We start from the raw sequence: 18,600 nt of genomic DNA, 5'->3' as shown, positions 1-18,600 counted from the left end.
CCTCTTCTGCACGCTCTCTCTCTCTCTCCCTCTCAAAAAAAAAAAAATCTCTAACTTTGTAGTATCTAGAATTAATTATCCACAATATCTGAACCATCTTCCATTAGAATTGAAAGCCCTATAATGTAAACATGCTATAATAGTCCAACCTGGAATAGTTTTCTGTAAGGTAAAATGCTATGAGATGAAATTGATTTATTCATAATTTACAATCCTTTCGTTGTGAAGTAGTCAATGTTGTGGATATAGATTCTTTTAGCAAAATGCACAATATTGAATCCAGAAATTAACTTAATCCAATAATTCCTAAGTATTTCACAAATGTACCTTTGAAACTCCTTCTGGTACTCAAGATCTGAATTTCAATATGAAAGCCCTGAGAATGAAATCGAAATATCCATCAGTGAAACTGATACACAAAAGGCATGCTCTCACGCATGGCCATGCATACAGTTCCTGCCTTGCCAAGAACATTGTGGTAACTGGATACCCTGGGTTTCATCGTCCCTTCTGTCAATCCATAACAACACAGGATAAATCCATCAACAGAATTTTGAGCACGGGTTTTAATTTTTTAAGAGAGAGAGAGCACACACATGTGAGTGGGGGAGGGACAGAGAGAGTGGGCAACAGAGGACCTGAAGCAGGCTCCACGCCAACAGCAGAGAACCCGAGGTAGGGCTCAAACCCACGAAACACAAGATCAGGACCCGAGCCGAAGTCAGACACTCAACCCAGTAAGCTACCCAGGTGTCCCAAGCACAAGTTTTAAATATTGAGTAGACAATGTAACTGATCAGTAATAAGTAGCAATCATCCAAGAAACTGAATCAAGAGGTAGCATTATTAAGGGCATTAATTTAACTTATAAATTAAAAAATATAAAAATAAATAATTTAAGACTGAGTTATATTGTTTCAGCTCTGATTATACCTAGTGTATCGCATTGAGTTTAGATATCTCTTCAACACCAATTATTTGGCCACTGGCTATATACAGACTAGAAGGAAAATGGTAATCATTACTTTTTATAAGTTTTTAAAAATTAGTCATTCTTTAGTGTCACATGTAGCTGGAGATAAATTTTAAAGAAGGAATATTTATTTTTTCTTAAGAAAGAAGGATAAGGAAGTTAAAGTTTACTAAAACTAAAATGAAGGAGGTATGTAAGTAATCTAGGAGAAGTCATCATTTGTCAAATGACATTATTGTGCCAGGAAAGTTCAACATCTACCATTCTGTCTATGCTTTACCTGTACAACTTTTCAGGGGTTAAAAGCTTTAGGGTTCAAACTCTGTAACATTGGGGAAATCATTCTGCTGGTTCCTTTAGGGATCTTTGTAAATTTTGAGAGACATTTGAAGTGTTATGGCAGGTTTAGAGTCAGGTATTTGAAAGCCTTGCACTCCTGGGTGAAGCCATTTCAAATACTAGGATGGAATTACAGCAAGCAAAAAATAATAACACATTAACTTTTAATTCATTGTTGTCTTAGAGTGTGAAGGCCTCTGAGAGCTTTAACAAAGGACCACTAAGAATAACATGCTTGAAATACACTCCAAAGAAGAAGAAAGTAAACAATGAAACTCAAATAGTTCAAGGCAAGGCACACTTACAGCATGCAGGACCAAAAATAAAAGTCTAAAGAGAAACTAAAAAGCTTTGAGACTGGCCTTTAGGATGGTGCATATGAGAAGGGGAAGAATTTCTAGCTAAAGCCTTTCAAGATCCAACAGATTATACTTTTTGATGGCCAATAGTATCATTCTGACCTTGACTGCTGCTGTAGGAAATAGCGGGGCATTCAAATATGGCCATGCATTTGCTCCACGTCAGTCAGGCACTGAGGATAATGATGGCCCAAGAATAGAGGTCCTTTTGCTATATTCTTTGTTCTCTGTGGGAGGAAAATCTGAGAAAGATTTTCTATTATACCCCAAATAGCATTCTTTCTAGCAGTCCGTAATAGTGGGGAAAAGGAAGAGAATTATTAAACGAGGAAAAAAGTTTACCTAAGAAAATATATACAAAAAGAAACTTCAGTTTATTGCATGCCAATATAGTTTAGGATTCTACTAGGCACTTTATGTGAATTTATTTAATTCTAAAATATTCATTGGTAGGAATTATCGTTTCTATTTTGTAAACATGAAAACAAAGATGGAGAATGGTAAGCCATTTGCCCAAAGACATTCAGTGACTGAGTGATGGAGGCAAGGTTGTACCAAAACCTGATGAGTGCAAAGCCCCACACTTCAACCATCATGTATTTCTACCCAGTATTAAATCTCAAGAGTTGTGGGATCATCTCCAGTAAGTTCTATCATTTCACCTACCCACTTAAGCAAATATTATCTAGAAAACCTTGAGTTCCACCGTATGCTATAGGGAAATAGCTGACCTCTAGGTGGTTATTAAGAACTTGCCTATAAAGGGCACTCACTACCAGAGCTGTACCCACCTCTTCTACCAGTTAAGTTCCAAAACCCCGAATGATGAGCTCGTTGCACTCAAATAAAAAGACCGTAACTCCATGGACCTGGTGAACAGAATCAGACCACAGCAAACCATCCAGTATATGAAAAGTTTCACTCTTTAAACCACAGCTATGACAGAAAAACTTCACAATCTTATGTCAGGAATATCCCACTGATGTAATTTCCAATGAGGACCAATTCCCTGAAAAAAAAACCAGCTCTTTGCAGAGATTGTTTTTAATGCCAAATGGTTAACCGAAACAATTAAGGAGGCCCACACCTACAATAATCAATTAAAGTGGAATATTAAATTTCCACTTATTTGGGGCATTATTTCAAGGGTTTACAATGAAATAATTCTGTCCTCAAAGTCGATTCACTGATCTGGTAGAGAGCCCTCATCTAAAATCCCATTAATAATTTATTTTTCTGCAAAATGAGAAATGAGAAAATACTTCCTTATACAAACACCTCTTCCCATAATAGTGTAAAAAGTATGATTTTAAAAATTGAGTCCTAAATATCTCAGCTATAGTTGGATAAGCTTTCAAAACTGAAATGATATGCGAATTCTGAGAAAGTCTCAATTTAAACTCAATAAGATTAACCATTCACAATAGAAAGCCATTTCAAATGCAGCATTTGGGAAGGATCATCCATCACAGAGACTAGCACATTCTCCATGCTAGACTGAAGCTTGGAACTTAATGGGAAGTTACTGACAGCTTTCGTCTTCACAGCTGCCCCTGAAATTTGTTAACAAGTCGGTTCTCTTGACAGGGAGATAGTAGGAAAAAAAACTCATAATATTCCAGTGAACACAATACAAGAAATGAAATCCCCTCAAAAACTATTCCTTCAATCCTTTAAACTTAGTAAATGTGCCTTTTAGAGGTCATCAACTAAGTATGTTTAACAAATCTAACCTCATGGTTCTTAGCACCTTCAATGTAACTATTTCTAGCAAATAGTAAATAAGAATTCAATGTGTGAGAACTTCCAAATTATTCTGTTTTAAATTGCAATTCTCACATTCCAGTTCTACCATCAATTATGTCATCAGCAGCCTATTAAAATGTAGATAGTGTAATAACATTTACTATGTTGATAATTCTCAAAACAATCCTCTATGATAGGTACTACTGATCCTTTTTTTGCAGATAGGTCAACTGAAGCTGAGACATTACAGGACGTGCCTAGATTATACAGTTAGGTATTGGCAGAATGACCAATTTTTTCCCACTTCAATAAAAATCTATTTTTCCATAGAGATGGAGAATTGGCCTTAGAATGGAAGTGAGAATAAATGAATTGTTCTATTTTAATGTAAATTAACAATAGAATCTTTTTTTAAAAATTATATGTACTGGAATAAAAAAGTTAAAACTAAATTTTCTTACAGGCATTTTTAGCCTACATAAGTTTTTGCATATATGTAGGGGGAGGGGATCTGAGAAACTCTATATAAATGTGTATACATTAAGCAAATCATTGCTTAATAGATAAGTAGGTGACTTCCTCTGTAGAAACTCTCAAAGACTAGAATAAATCCTCTGTCAAAATTCTGACCATACTGCCACCATCGCTATACTCCATCACCAGTATTTCACAGTTTCTTAAATTTTCACCATGAGTCATATTCTTTTTTTTTTTCTGAAATTTATTGACAAATTGGTTTCCATACAACACCCAGTGCTCATCCCAAAAGGTGCCCTCCTCAATACCCATCACCCACCCTCTCCTCCCTCCCACCCCCCATCAACCCTCAGTTTGTTCTCAGTTTTTAACAGTCTCTTATGCTTTGGCTCTCTCCCATTCTAACCTCTTTTTTTTTTTTTCCTTCCCCTCCCCCATGGGTTCCTGTTCAGTTTCTCAGGATCCACATAAGAGTGAAACCATATGGTATCTGTCTTTCTCTGTATGGCTTATTTCACTTAGCATCACACTCTCCAGTTCCATCCACGTTGCTACAAAAGGCCATATTTCATTTTTTCTCATTGCCACGTAATATTCCATTGTGTATATAAACCACAATTTCTTTATCCATTCATCAGTTGATGGACATTTAGGCTCTTTCCATAATTTGGCTATTGTTGAGAGTGCTGCTAGGAACATTGGGGTACAAGTGGCCCTATGCATCAGTGCTCCTGTATCCCTTGGATAAATTCCTAGCAGTGCTATTGCTGGGTCATAGGGTAGGTCTATTTTTAATTTTCTGAGGAACCTCCACACTGCTTTCCAGAGCGGCTGCACCAATTTGCATTCCCACCAACAGTGCAAGAGGGTTCCCGTTTCTCCACATCCTCTCCAGCATCTATAGTCTCCTGATTTGTTCATTATGGCCACTCTGAACCATGAGTCATATTCTTGAGTTGAGGCATCAAAGACTCTTGTTAAACCTACTATGCTATTGGGTGAGACTGGGGGTGTATCACATTCAGTCATTATAAGTCATTAATACCATTCTACAATCCTGTTCAACTAATTAACTATAATGATCTAGCAGGTTCTTGAAGAACTAGATCACCCAGAACAAGAACAGGTTAGTTTGATCCTAGAAGATGGAGGAGGGAAAGGTTAAGAGCTTTCATTAAGTTTAGTATTCCTAAAACACACATTTGAATTTATTCTACCAGGTTCTTCTCAGAGTTCGTGGAAATGGCTACTGAACACATTAATGCACAAACATTGCAATCAAGAAGATATCTTCACTTTTTGCAATGTATGGAACAGCTTGTCCTCAGCAGAGCCCTGCCTTCTCACAACAGCACTAGACTTTTCAGTCCTATGGGGCTCTTTCTCGTGGTGCCAACCATACATGATTTTACAGAGCACGTCTCCCTTCCTTCCTTCAGGTTCCATTCTCCATTACTCTTCTAACAGAAAGCAAATGAAGCAGAAATGGCAGCTAAAGGTACATCATTCATTTATAAACAATAATTGTATATCTGTGGGTAAACAATCACCTAAATATCAAAGGCAGGTCTAGGACTGATGCCAGCATAATAGCATAGCTCATCCTGAAACAGCTCCTGCAACCACAAACCACCTATCACAGACTCTTCTCTGGAACCTCCTTCTGAACCACCCTATATTTAAATAGAGTATGAAAAAAATAGAGGATAGTTATTTGGAACATGCATTATTTTAAAATGCATTTTAATAACAATTTCAAGACGGAGGGTTAAATTTATATAGTTTTCTCTAAGTTTGTCCACATATTCTCATATATCTGCATTCCAATGTCAAGAAATAGGAGATTTATCAACAGTCCTAAGAATTATTCCCTCTAAGAACACTGCTGAGGCCATGAAACCATCCACTGTGTTCGCCCACGTCTGCTCAAACCATGACAGGTCAAGTTTCTACAGGTTTAAAAATGTTTCACTTCAAAAAAATGTGGTTTTGTTCTTCAAAAAATCATTCCTCTCAAATAGTTATCATCCTGTAAATATCTCATATGAAAAACCTGAGAAGTACTGAGAACCCCAAAAACAGATGAGCAGACAATAAAAACATCTCAGAAATGAGGAAGCGCAGCTAGAATGAAAACAAAGCAAAGCTGTTTAAAACTGTTTGGGATTTCCATTGATAATAATAAAAAAAAAATCAAGTAAACCAAAGCAAAACTATCTTTAACCAATCACTTTCAATTATGGAAAATGAAACCATGGTTGATAGCGTAAGTTTCCCAGAGCTTTGAAAAGTAATTTAGTAATATGTGTCAAGGCTAGGGAAAGTAGCCTTTGAACTCAAGGAAATACACCTAAATGTGAGAGGCAAAACATGTTTAAAAATTGGTTTGTCACAGCATTTGTCCTAATATTGGAAAACCAGAAATAACCTAACATCCAACAATAGGGGAGGTGGTATGTAAGTGGCGTTATAGCTACTACATTGTATTATAAGGTTTCAAAATGAGGAGATGAAAATAGATTGGCCAAATGGGGTTAACTGTAGAAGTAGAGTGATATATATGAGTTCAATATACTCTCTTTTAAAAGAATTAGGGAGGGGCACCTGGGTGGCTCAGTTGGTTAAGTGTCTGACTTCGGCTCAGGTCATGATCTTGTGGTCTGCTCCATGAGTTCAAGCCCCACGTCAGGCTCTGTGCTGACAGCTCAGAGCCTGAAACCTGCTTCGGATTCTGTTTCCCTCTCTCTCTGCCCCTCACCCACTCACACTCTGTCTCGTCTCTGTCTCTTGCTCTATCTTAAACGTAAATAAACATTAAAAAATTTAAAAAAAAGAATTAGGGAAATTCTTAAACTACAGTTTTAAAAGAAAGGAAACATATCTTTGTGCTGGGAGGAAAAAAGTACAGAAACACAGCAAAACACTGGTAGTGAATAATTTCTTAAAGCCTTAATTTTTTAAAGCAGTTTTAGGTTTACAATAAAATTATGAGAAAAGTACAGAGATTTTCCAGTAACCTCCTGCCCCCACACTTGTACAGTCTCCCTCATTATCAACACTATTCGCTATTGTATTTTTTTTTACCAAAGACAAATCCACACTGACACATCATACTCACCCCCAAAGCCCAGAGTTTACCTAAGAGTTCACTCTTGGTGTTGTATATTCAATGGGTTCAGACAAATGTATAATGACATAGATCCATCATTACAATATCATGAGGAGTATTTCCACTGCCCTAAATATCCTCTGTGCTCTGTATATTCATCTTTCAACCCGCTGACCTCTGGCAGCCATGATATTTTTATTGTATCCATACTTTTGCCTTTTCCAAAATACTATATAGTTTAAATCATATAGAATGAATACTTCTTTAAAAAAAATTGAGATCTAGGGGCGCCTGGGTAGCTCAGTCAGTTGAATGTCTGACTTTGGCTCAGGTCATGATTTCAGGGCTCATGAGTTCGAGCCACACATCAGGCTCTGTATGACAGCTCAGGGCCTAGAGCCTGCCTTGGATTCTGTGTCTCTGTCTCTCTCTGCCTCTGTCCTGCACGCTCTCTCTCTCCCTCTTTCAATAATAAACATCAATTTTTTTTTCATTAGGATCTATATTTATAACGAAAAACTATTTCTTTGTACATAAATATTACCCTTTGCACAAGACCTATAGAAACCATGAAGGGGGGTGCTTGGGTGGCTCAGTTTGTTAAGGGTCAATTTCAGCTCAGTTCATAATCTTGAGGTTCGTGAGCTCAAGGCCCATGTCGGGCTCTGGGCTGACAGCTCAGAGCCTGGATCCTGCTTTGCATTCTGTGTCTCCCTCTCTCTCTGCCCCTCTTCCAGTCTCTCTCTCTCTCTCTCTCTCTCTCTCTCTCTCTCTCTCTCTCTCTGTCACTCTCAAAAATAAATATTTAGAAACCATGAGGATTCCTCCATGAAAGTAAAGCAGGTATTGATCAAATAAAACCTCCAGGAAGATAAAGAAGGCTGATATATTGATAATAATAGTTCAACTGAGGACACTAGAAGAAAAGAATAATTTTCTAGAGAAATATTATAAGTGAAGAAATGGTTTCTTTTCACAAACAAAACCCTTGGGCAACAGATATCTGCCACTGACAATGAAACACCTTGACAGACTGACTCAGAATCAAGACTGGAACGTGGACAAGGAAGAGATAGGGGAGAACAAAGGAGAGGAAGAACCAGAGAGCTATTCAATAACCGAATGTTTCAGAAAAAAAAAAATAAGAATGCTTTCTACACAAAGAGAAAGAAAGAAAGAAAGAAAGAAAGAAAGAAAGAAAGAAAGAAAGAAAGAAAGAAAAAAAGAGGAAGGAAGGAAGGAAGGAAGGAAGGAAGGAAGGAAGGAAGGAAGGAAGGAAAGAGAGGGAGGGAGGGAGGGAGGGAGGGAGGAAGAAAAAGACAACTGTAGATCTATACAACTTTTCTGAGAGGATTCTATATTTCTATTATGTAGAAAGAAATATTTTGGTTGCTTCTCATCCGAAAGGGCCTCTATTGTTTTCCAGCCTTTCAGTATACTTTGGAAAGGAACCATGACCTGAGGTATTGTTGTCTTTGGAGATTAAGAGAAATGCAGTCCTATGCTATCATTCTTCTGATCCTCTCCAATTATAACCAGTTGCAGGCAGTTATGTGTGGCCTTTGCAGCTTGGTGACTACTAAATAATTGGAGTTGAGATGTCAAATATTTCCCTAATGAGCTCAAGGTCCAAAGTAAACCCTGAACTGCAATCACAATGGTGAAGCATTTCAATGTGTCTGCTTCTGGATGGGTTAGAGCTGTAATGCCCTCCAAAAATATGTGCATGATTGCTCAGGGAAAAATAAAGAAAGAGAGAAAATGAGGATAAAGAAGAAAGGAATCGCTTTCCATAATAAATTAAGAGGATTATCATTCTTAAATTGTTATTTCTATCACTTAGGTTTAGAAACTCAGCCCTAGTCTGAATGATTTCTACACACTTCTAATTCTATTCAGATCCAACTAAATGTAGAAAGCTGGAGAAAGAAAGATTCTTTGGAAAATAAAATGATACCATAAGCCCTCCTCAGAAACGACTAGTATGTTGGTGGAAGCTTTGCTATTTTTGACAAAGGGGTATCTGGCACCTCTAAGCGCAGATAAACACAGGTGTTACTTATAAACACAGCCAAGCCTCATCCCCCAGTGAATGCTCCAGGTTGCTGCCTGTTCTGTCATGCAGAGGTGAAGGTGAACCAGAGTGTGCCACAAGTCCCAGCCCGGACGACTCCAACTGCTGTAAAGTTCTTTCCTAAATAAGTGGTTAGACCTGCAGGAGGATATTAATGGTGCCTGCTACTCTAAAATTTAAAGGAATAATTTGGTGATTAAGGCCTATCATTATCACGAAGGAGCCAGAGTCTCACAGCTTTAGTTGAAGGTCTGTTCAGAGACTTTCACGGAGTGGGGGAAATCAACATTCAGCTGGTGGACATGGTCTTCAGATCATGATGCCAGTAGATCAAGAAGGTGAACATTTTAAATTAGCAAGTTGCTTCAGAAAATAGTTTTAAGTAGTCCCGCCTCCTCATTGGCATAGTTGTTATAAGCAACCCTTGATATTGTGAACACGGCTATTTGAATTATGTTTTATTAAACACAAGCTTTCCAATCCTTTGAATGAGCATGTTGGCTTGGGAGCAGGCTTTACCTCACTATTTGGAGTGTGGACACGTTTCTGCTTGTCTCTTTTTATTGCTTTGGGGATTTTCCCAATGTAAATCCTCTTGGAACTCAACTCTCCAGCTTTGTACAGATGTACTGTAACTGACTCTTTGTTTATGATCCTGTATCCAGTATTTTTTTTTTAATAGGAGTAGACAGATTAGACGCACTTCTAAGGGATCTATTGTGCATTGTGAGCACTGTGTGCTTAATTGCAAAAAGGAAAGGGAAAAAAAAAAAACCCAGCTGCTTAATTTATGGATATCAGCAACAGGACCAGTGATTTTGACATGGAGAGTAGAACTCCCATCATTCATAAAGCTGGCAAGAGTTTCTTCTGAATTTCAGATTGAACAAGAATCTCTTTGTTTTTCTCCAATTACTTTTTCAACCAACTACATTGAGTGCTGGTGGAAGGTACTTGTTTTCCTAAGTGAAGTCCTCTATTTCACCAGTGAACAGGTGCACCAGAGGGAGTGGCTTTTAAGGCATTACAAACTGCTCCAAATTCCACAAGTATGCCTTCAGCTTAATCTAGATGCTCTATTTTTTTAAGGATTAATAACATTGAGCCCCTGTAACCTGTCTTGGTCTATTCTTTGACATTACTCGTAAAACAACCAATTACAATGGTAATTTTTCAGAATCAGCTAGGCCTGGAAATAAACATATTATTTTTCTAATGTATTACCTCATACAATTTTGACTCATTTCCTTCTGTACTTGGCCCAGAGCCATCAGTATAGGGATTCTTCAATGCCCTCCAACTAAAACAGAGATTGCTGAGGATGGCAAGGGCAAGGCCAATGCCAACAGCACTCTCTTGGTCTTACCTTATTTTTCTCCAGGCTCTTTCTGACCTTCACTTTGGCGGAATGCACCCTTTTCCCACCTCACAGTGAATGTTTTGCGGGATGGACCAGTGATACAAGAGAGCTCAAAGTCATCTCTATCTTGACATGATACAGCCTTTCCAGAACATTATGAGAGTTTGATGGCACTTTCTTACAAAACTCTGTTTGGAGTCCCAAGACTTTGGAATCTTCTTGAAATAAGACTGTGTGAAATAATAAGTAATTGCTGTCTTAGCAATTAAATTCTCTTGGGTGGGATCCAAAAAGGATTTGCTTTAATTATGAAAGTATTTTCAGAAGCAAACAGTCTTAAAGTGGAGTTTCAATGTAGTGCGAACAGATGATCTTTAGCATGAAACAATGTCAGAAGAGTAAGTCATGAGAAGCACCTGTTCAGCAATAAGCAAAAGGAGTAAAAAAAAAAACACATGCACATGGAAATGTTGTTTTTAAAATAAAAATGTCAGTGCACAATGATCCATTAAACAGACGGATTCCATCCTAAATTATTCCACCAGAGCTTCTAAAATTCCCACATGAAATAGATTTTGGGTTACTAATAACTGAGTTTGGATTCACGCCCGCAAATTAAAGATAACATGCTCCCATATCCCATTACTAATTCCTTTAACGAGGTTTCCTCTGAATAATTTTCCCTTTTAACCCTTTTGGTTACTGAAATTCCATTTAACAGAGTAGTTTTACAGGAGGTACCTCAATCTTATTTCTGTCCAAGAGTTTGGAATGCAGCTGTTTAATGAGATTTCCCAATTGTTATTGTCACGTAGGCCAGTTTGGCATAGCCACAGTGAAATTTGTGAAGAGATAACAATCTACTTCTATATACGTAAAGATGTCTATACAATGACAGCTTCACTGGATATCCAGAGACCCTCCTGAAGACTAGGCATTTGTTCACTCAGATAAGCCAGAAGCTAAAGTGGAGATATGAATCAATGGTGCAGACTTGAATTTAAATGTATTATATGTATTTGGTTTCTTGGAACTGTGCATAGAATAAGCTCCCAGTTGAGCTACTCCAATATATGTAATTTTTAAAAAAACACACACAAAAAAAACAAAAAATCCTTACCACTGGGCTAGAAATTGTGGGTCTTGTTCTAGTTCTGTCACGAGTTAGCTTGAGAAGCCAAGGCAAGATAGAGCTTCTCAGCGATTTATTCGTTTCCTCATGCGCAAGATACTAATGATACCATTATTCATTCTTACGTTCTTCACAGGGTTGGTGTGAGGATTAAATGTTGCCATACAAGGAAAGTTACTTTAATAAAAGCACCATCCAAGTTCCTAGGACCATTATATGTGACCCCGCACCCCCCCCCAAAAAAAATCTGGTTGTTAGACCATCAACCCAGTGTTCATGAGGTCTGAACTGGAAACATATACTAGCATGTTTGAAATGCAGCCTTTGTATTTGACCTTAGCAAGAAGCTGGTGGGCACTGTATGGTGGCAAATGATAGCTACACTTTTGGTAAGCATAGCATAACACATAAACTTATAGAATCACTTTGCTGTACCCCTGAAACTAATGTACCATGGTGTGTCAACTATACCTTAATGAAAAAAAGAGAGACAGATGGGGCACCTGGGTGTCTCAGTGGGTTGAGTGTCCGATTCTTGATTTTGGCTCAGGTCATGATCCCAGGGTCATGGGATCAAGCCCCGTGTCAGGCTCTATGCTGAGCATGGAGCCTGCTTGAGATTCTCTCTCTCTATCTCCCTCTGTCCCTCTTCCCCACTTGCTCTCTCGCTGTGTCTCTCTCTCTCTCTCTCAAATTAAGAAGAGAGAGAGAGAGAAGTTAATGGGAAGCCTCTTCTGGCTGTAACATTTATCCATTCAACAAATCTTTACTGGCCACTCAATCATTTCTCAATTATTTTGTGAGTTGCCAGTTACAAAGTGATGAATAAGTCATATATAAACTTTCTACATGGAGCTTGGAGTCTAATGCGGCGGGGTGGGGGGGCTGGATATTAAGCAGATAATCTCATGAATAATCAGATAACTGAAGTCATGATAAAGTGTTACAAGAGAAGAGTACATCTTGAGAGTGTAAAACAAGGCCTAAACTGTATTTTGGGGTTTGGTGAAGTTCTCTAAAGAGATGACAAGGACAAGTAAGAGTTATCCAGATAAATGCAAAACATAGGACTGCAGTCAGAAAGCAGAGCAGATGAGACACTGACACACAGAATATAAGGAGCAGAAAAGAGCTGAGTAACATTAAAAATGAAGGCAGAGGTACGATCACACAGGAACTGAGACATCGGGGATTTGGGATAGAGAGACAAACCTTTAACATGGACAGAAAGCAATCCAGATTGTAAACATAAACTTATGATTTCTTTTTATCTGAGTACAAAATTAAAAATGTGTCATTGCAGCAAAATGAAAAATGTGTTATTTAATATTAGACTCTTTCGCTCTGCATCAGTGATGTTTGCACCATGCTCTCTGGAGGCCTAGACTTCTCCAGAGCTGCTTGAGCAGGAACCTGAGGTGAGCCAGGTACAGGAAGGAAGGCTGGGAGGAGGGTCCCTGCCAAGAGCATCACATCGCTCCACCCACAAACCACCCTGCCACTAAGCCAGAGCAGGCGCACTCTTGGTGTACATATTGGCTTCTACACAAGAATCACTGTAGGAAGGGTTCTAAAGTCAAGAAAGGCAGGGAGGCAAGGGGACAGAAAGAGAAAGAGTTACCATCTTATATGAGCAGTAAGGTTATTTTATGCAGCCTTCATCCACATTTTCTTCTCCCCCAGCCAGCAGTTTGTGTTTTGTTTTCTGAAAGCCTATGTTTTCTCTGCTGACTTTTTGTACACGGACCATCATATTGTATCAGATCATTTGTTTTAAAATGGGGCCTAACTCACTAGTCCACAGGGCCTCAGGATATTTTTGATGCCTCAGGAGGCAGGCTATGAGAGCCTTTTTTATGGAAGAGAGAGTCTTCTTTTTCCACTGGGTGATACTAATTTACCTTGACTGTGGTGGTACTTCCTCAGGCTCTCCTTTCTGAGGTTTTAAAACCTTTTTATTTATTGCAGCTTCCAGGGCTTTGTTCAGGATGGTTCATGGTGTTCCGAAATCTGAGGAGAGAGGAGTAGCAACCACAGTACCCACCAGAGAACTCTGGATACTGCACTCCGTCATCAGACAAAAAACATTGTGAGCGCCTGCCCACTGGCTCACCAGAAGTGGGAAGGGCAGGGCTTTGCCCTCCCCCACCGACCTCATGTTCTGTCCCTTAGCTTAGTTGAATGAAGGCTGACCTTGATACAAAATGGATACAGGGCTCGGCAAACCTGTACAAGGTAATCAAGTAGGGTAAAGGAAAGCCTTCATTGCCAGAGGATTCTATCCCTGAATCTCCAGAGGGAGCCACTGTTGCTGTCCATTTGTTATTTTCTACTTACCTTTCTTGCTCCTGGTGGAATGCAACCTTTTAACCTCTCCCTACACAGTAAGCAAGCTGGAAATCCCATGCCAAATCATGCATCTACAAAGCTGCTAAATGCTACCATATATTTTGTGGAGAAAACTCTTTCAAAATTACTATTCCTAGTTTTAACCTGTTAAAGGAGGAAAGCATGGGGAGAAGGTTGTATGAATGGCTAACTTGGAGAAACTAACACACGGAACTTGCGAACCAGGATCACCAGGTTCTAACAAAACAGTCTAGCTGTAAAGTCTAACCTGCATGCTGTTGTTTTAATATCTCAATAGGCAACATGGCCTCCTTCACTCAAGTGGTAAAGAGAGGCAAGCTCACCAAATACAGCACATGCTCCCCGATATTTTTCAGCCTCCCTTGAATGTACATTAGGGCCACTGACTCTTCAGGGCATGAGGCTGGGAGCTGAAGACATACTGTGGTCTGATGCACTTATGATGAGATACGAGTTCCTCACAATCTCTGTTCTGCTTCCCGAGCAACCAGGAAGCTGGTTGGCCTGCTGAGAGGCTGCAAAGATGAAGCCTGGCCTGGTGTCACCATCTGAAATGACTTCTTGAAAGGGTCACTTTTCTGTGATACCCAGTAAGATTTCACCAAGTCTACTTTTCTGCACCAACTAATATAATCCACAATATAATATAATCCACCTGGGGCGCCCGGGTGGCTCAGTCAGTTGAGCAACCGAATTCAACTCAGGTCATGATCTCGCAGTTCGTGGGTTCGAGCCCTGCGTCGGGCTCTGTACTGACAGCTCGCAGCCTAGAGCCTGCTTTGGATTCTGTGTCTCCCTCTCTCTATCCCTTCCCCACTCGTGCTTTGTCCCTCTCTGTCTCTCAAAAGTGAATAAATGTTAAAATAATAATAATGATAATAATAATAATCCACAAAACTAACTTAAGGCAAAACTTCCCTTAAACCTTTTCTGACCCTTCAAGCTCTCCATCCACTCACTGCCATATTTCTCCAAGTTGTCATTCTGTGTCAAGTGACTGACTTCAGTCCTCATCACTCTTCTGAGCCTGCTTCCTCAGGATGACCAGTAAGTGGTCTGGGAATATCAAACTAACAATTTCTTCTTAGTCATCATCTTTTAATCTCCTCGGAACATTTGGCATTCAGCAACGAAGACCACCCTGTTTTTCTTTAAATTCTCATTTCCCTATATATTTGTAACTCTGTTAGTTTAAACAACAAGCGTCTGTCGAACAATACCCTAAAACTATCTGTGTCAATTGGACTCTCTTCCCTCTCTACTTCCCATTGAGTTATCTTGTAGCTCCATGCATAGATTAAGCTTTGGTTTCCTAATCTATAAAATAGGAATGACAATCAATTGCTATGAAGATGAAATGAGATCGTGTTTATAAAGGAATCGGTGACAAAACATAAACCATAGGAGTTGTGCAGTCAATCTCCTTTATTGCTGTTGTTGTGAAGTGACAACTATTCAAACAACTTCAGATCACTGTCCACAGTCCTCAGTGCCCAGAAATGCCCAGTCTTCTTAATTTCCAAGGGACATTTCAAACAGAACCTTCACATTCACCTTGAATTCTAATAACTGAATTAACAATTCTCCACCCCACTCCACCACAACCTTCCACCCCACTCCCAAAGTTTCTATTTTTACCAGAAGCTTTGCCAGTCATCAAGGCTTGAAGCCTACGATTAAGCTTCATTCATTGAAATCTCCTGCTGGTATCTTCATTCCAGTTCATCTTAGTAAAAGAGTAACTAAGCACGCACACTACAATCAGCAATGTTGCTGTCAAACAGATACAACCCCTGCCTCAGGTTGAAGAAGTATAGAATGGATCTGGCAAAATCTCAAGATGAGCAAAACTTGAGGGTTTAGCAAAACAGGCCTGTATGTTGTTGCACCATGAGGTTGCAGCCAAAGAGCTAATGATAGACTCTCGAAAAACTGCAGACATTAATGAGATGGAAGAGAAAATTTAGTGAGATTAGGGATCAAAGGAACTGGGGAGGCTCACAGGTTGTTCTGTTGTAGCCAACGAGTAGGTTCATGAAGTAGAAGAGTCATGGGTACTGATAAAGACCAGTTGTGGCCATGGGAGAGGACTGTTAAAAGGCAAAAAAAGTGTTTGGTTTTTTTAAATATTGAAATTAGTTGTCAGGTGCATTATCCACATGGAGGCTGAAGTTATCGGTGGTGGGGGTGTAGAGAGGAACTGTGAGATGATGCCACCTTCCTCAATAAGATGTGACAACAGGAACACAGAAGATGACAATCAGAGTCTCATCCAGGCAGCATGAGCCTTAGGGTATTTTGTGGAAAGGTGGCTTGGTGTGAAAGAGGCGATGGGAAAGCCAGGAGAAGGTGGAAGAACTCTGGATCTTCACCTTTTTGTAACGGCTACTACTGGAACCTAGCCAGCCACGTAACTAATGTGGGGTAAAAAGATTAAAATTTGGATGGGCAACTGATGAATGGATAAAGAAACTGTGGTTTATATACACAATGGAGTACTACGTGGCAATGAGAAAGAATGAAATATGGCCCTTTGTAGCAACGTGGATGGAACTGGAGAGTGTTATGCTAAGTGAAATAAGCCATACAGAGAAAGACAGATACCACATGTTTTCACTCTTATGTGGATCCTGAGAAACTTAACAGACACCCATGGGGGAGGGGAAGGAAAAAAAAAAAAAGAGGTTAGAGTGAGAGAGAGCCAAAGCATAAGAGACTCTTAAAAACTGAGAACAAACTGAGGGTTGATGGGGGGTGGGAGGGAGGGGAGGGTGGGTGATGGGCATTGAAGAGGGCATCTTTTGGGATGAGCACTGGGTGTTGTATGGAAACCAATTTGACAATAAATTTCATATATTAAAAAAATATAAAATAAAATAAAATAAAATAATTTTAAAAATTTTGGATGGGTTTCTGAAGCAACTGAGACACCACACTTTAAGAGTTTCTCATATAGAAGGAGGATTTCAGCATAGATTTCAAAGGCACATTAGAGAAATTTCTAGTAAATTTGTGAGCTGCTAAAATTATTTACCTTAAATAAATCTCGAGAGCCTTCTTCATTGCTTCTAACTTACACAGGTCACTAACCAAGACTCACAAAGACCACCTACAAAGAAAGCTAAAAATTTTATTGGCTGCATCTTAGTCGTGTGGATAGCATCCAAAGATTTCTAGTCCCCCAGATTTCATAGGATTGTGAATTTATGTAAACCACTAACATTCTGAGGTTAGTGGTGCAAAGAATAAACAGAGAAAGCTGAACGGATAATTCAAGCTGTGTAGCAATTTGGAAAAAGTAGTTCTATCTCAGATTAATAAAATGGAAATTTGCTTCTAGAACTATGTTGCTTCCTGCTACTGCCAAATCTCTTTTGCATTTGTATGATCAAAAACTCATAATCCTATTGAATGCACACAAAATTGGATAATAAAGTTCTCCAAGTGTTATTGTTAGTATCTGCTCACCAATACCAACACAGAGGGAAAGCTGCATGCATGGAAGATGTTATAATACTATAAACTTCTGAATATTTTTAATATTTTATTCTCAGTGTTCAAAAGATATGTCCAAATTAAGAATTGAAAAGTCATTTGATCACACAGAATAGGCATATCTATCACATAAAATAGTAATGCGATTAGCTATTGACTGCATGGGAAAACTAGAATTGTTACAATTTGTATTTTTACATCAAGAATTGAAGAAAAGTTTGGCTACAAAACCAATAGTTGTTCTGAAATGGCTTCCTTTTTTTCTTTTTTTCCACAATATTATGTTAAGGCTGTGAAATAAAGTTTTATCGTATACTAATACCATAAAAGGAGAACACTGTGCAGGTGGATGAGAATGTGTTAGGGGGAGGGACAGAAAGCTGACGGTGATGAACAGAAATTGATAATATAATATTGATTCTCATTTCCTCTCTCATCCCCAAATTGCCATCAGACAGACCACACAAAAAATTCCCATTAGACAGCAAAAGTTGTGCACATAAACTCTTTCATTGAATCCAAATGCAGCATATTAGAAGAATCTCAAGGGCAAATGTTTCCTTTGGAACATTAAATTGGTACAATACCAAGTACGTTCTTTTATGAACCCTTAAAACAATATGACTCATGGAAATTCTATGAAGTAGGATGTAAGTGGGGGGAGAGAAATCCTCTCCAACTTCAGCTTTATCTGAATTTCAAAATCATTTCACTAGGAGAGGGGGTAAACTTATCTCTTAAAAAAGGAATACAGTACCTTAAAATACCAAGTTTTGTTTCTTTCTATTTTGTTTTGTTTCTGGAGTTATAACAGAAATTGAGAAGTTCCTAGATTTAACGGAACATACCTACTCGATGGAGGTCATGCGGGTACTGAGTAGCACAGAAAGGGGGAAGGGTGAGGTGGGATATGTGGAATGGCATTCTGTAATAAATCCCCTGTTCAACATCACTGAATTATTTATGCGCCAGTTGCTTGCCACATGTTTATCATACAGATTATGCATATACCTTTTAGACAATGAAGAAAAACAGATACAATTTCTTTTTCATCTCACTTGGAGATGGAAGAAGATTTGTAATCATTAAAGGCATGTATCTGTGTTCTAAAATAGCTTAGGTGATGTTCAGCCAAGGAAGCCTGCATGTGTGAGGCTGGCATTGAC

This window comes from Prionailurus bengalensis, chromosome C1 (assembly GCF_016509475.1).
Source record: "Prionailurus bengalensis isolate Pbe53 chromosome C1, Fcat_Pben_1.1_paternal_pri, whole genome shotgun sequence".
Classification (NCBI taxonomy): domain Eukaryota; kingdom Metazoa; phylum Chordata; class Mammalia; order Carnivora; family Felidae; genus Prionailurus; species Prionailurus bengalensis.
This window is presented reverse-complemented; position numbering follows the sequence as displayed.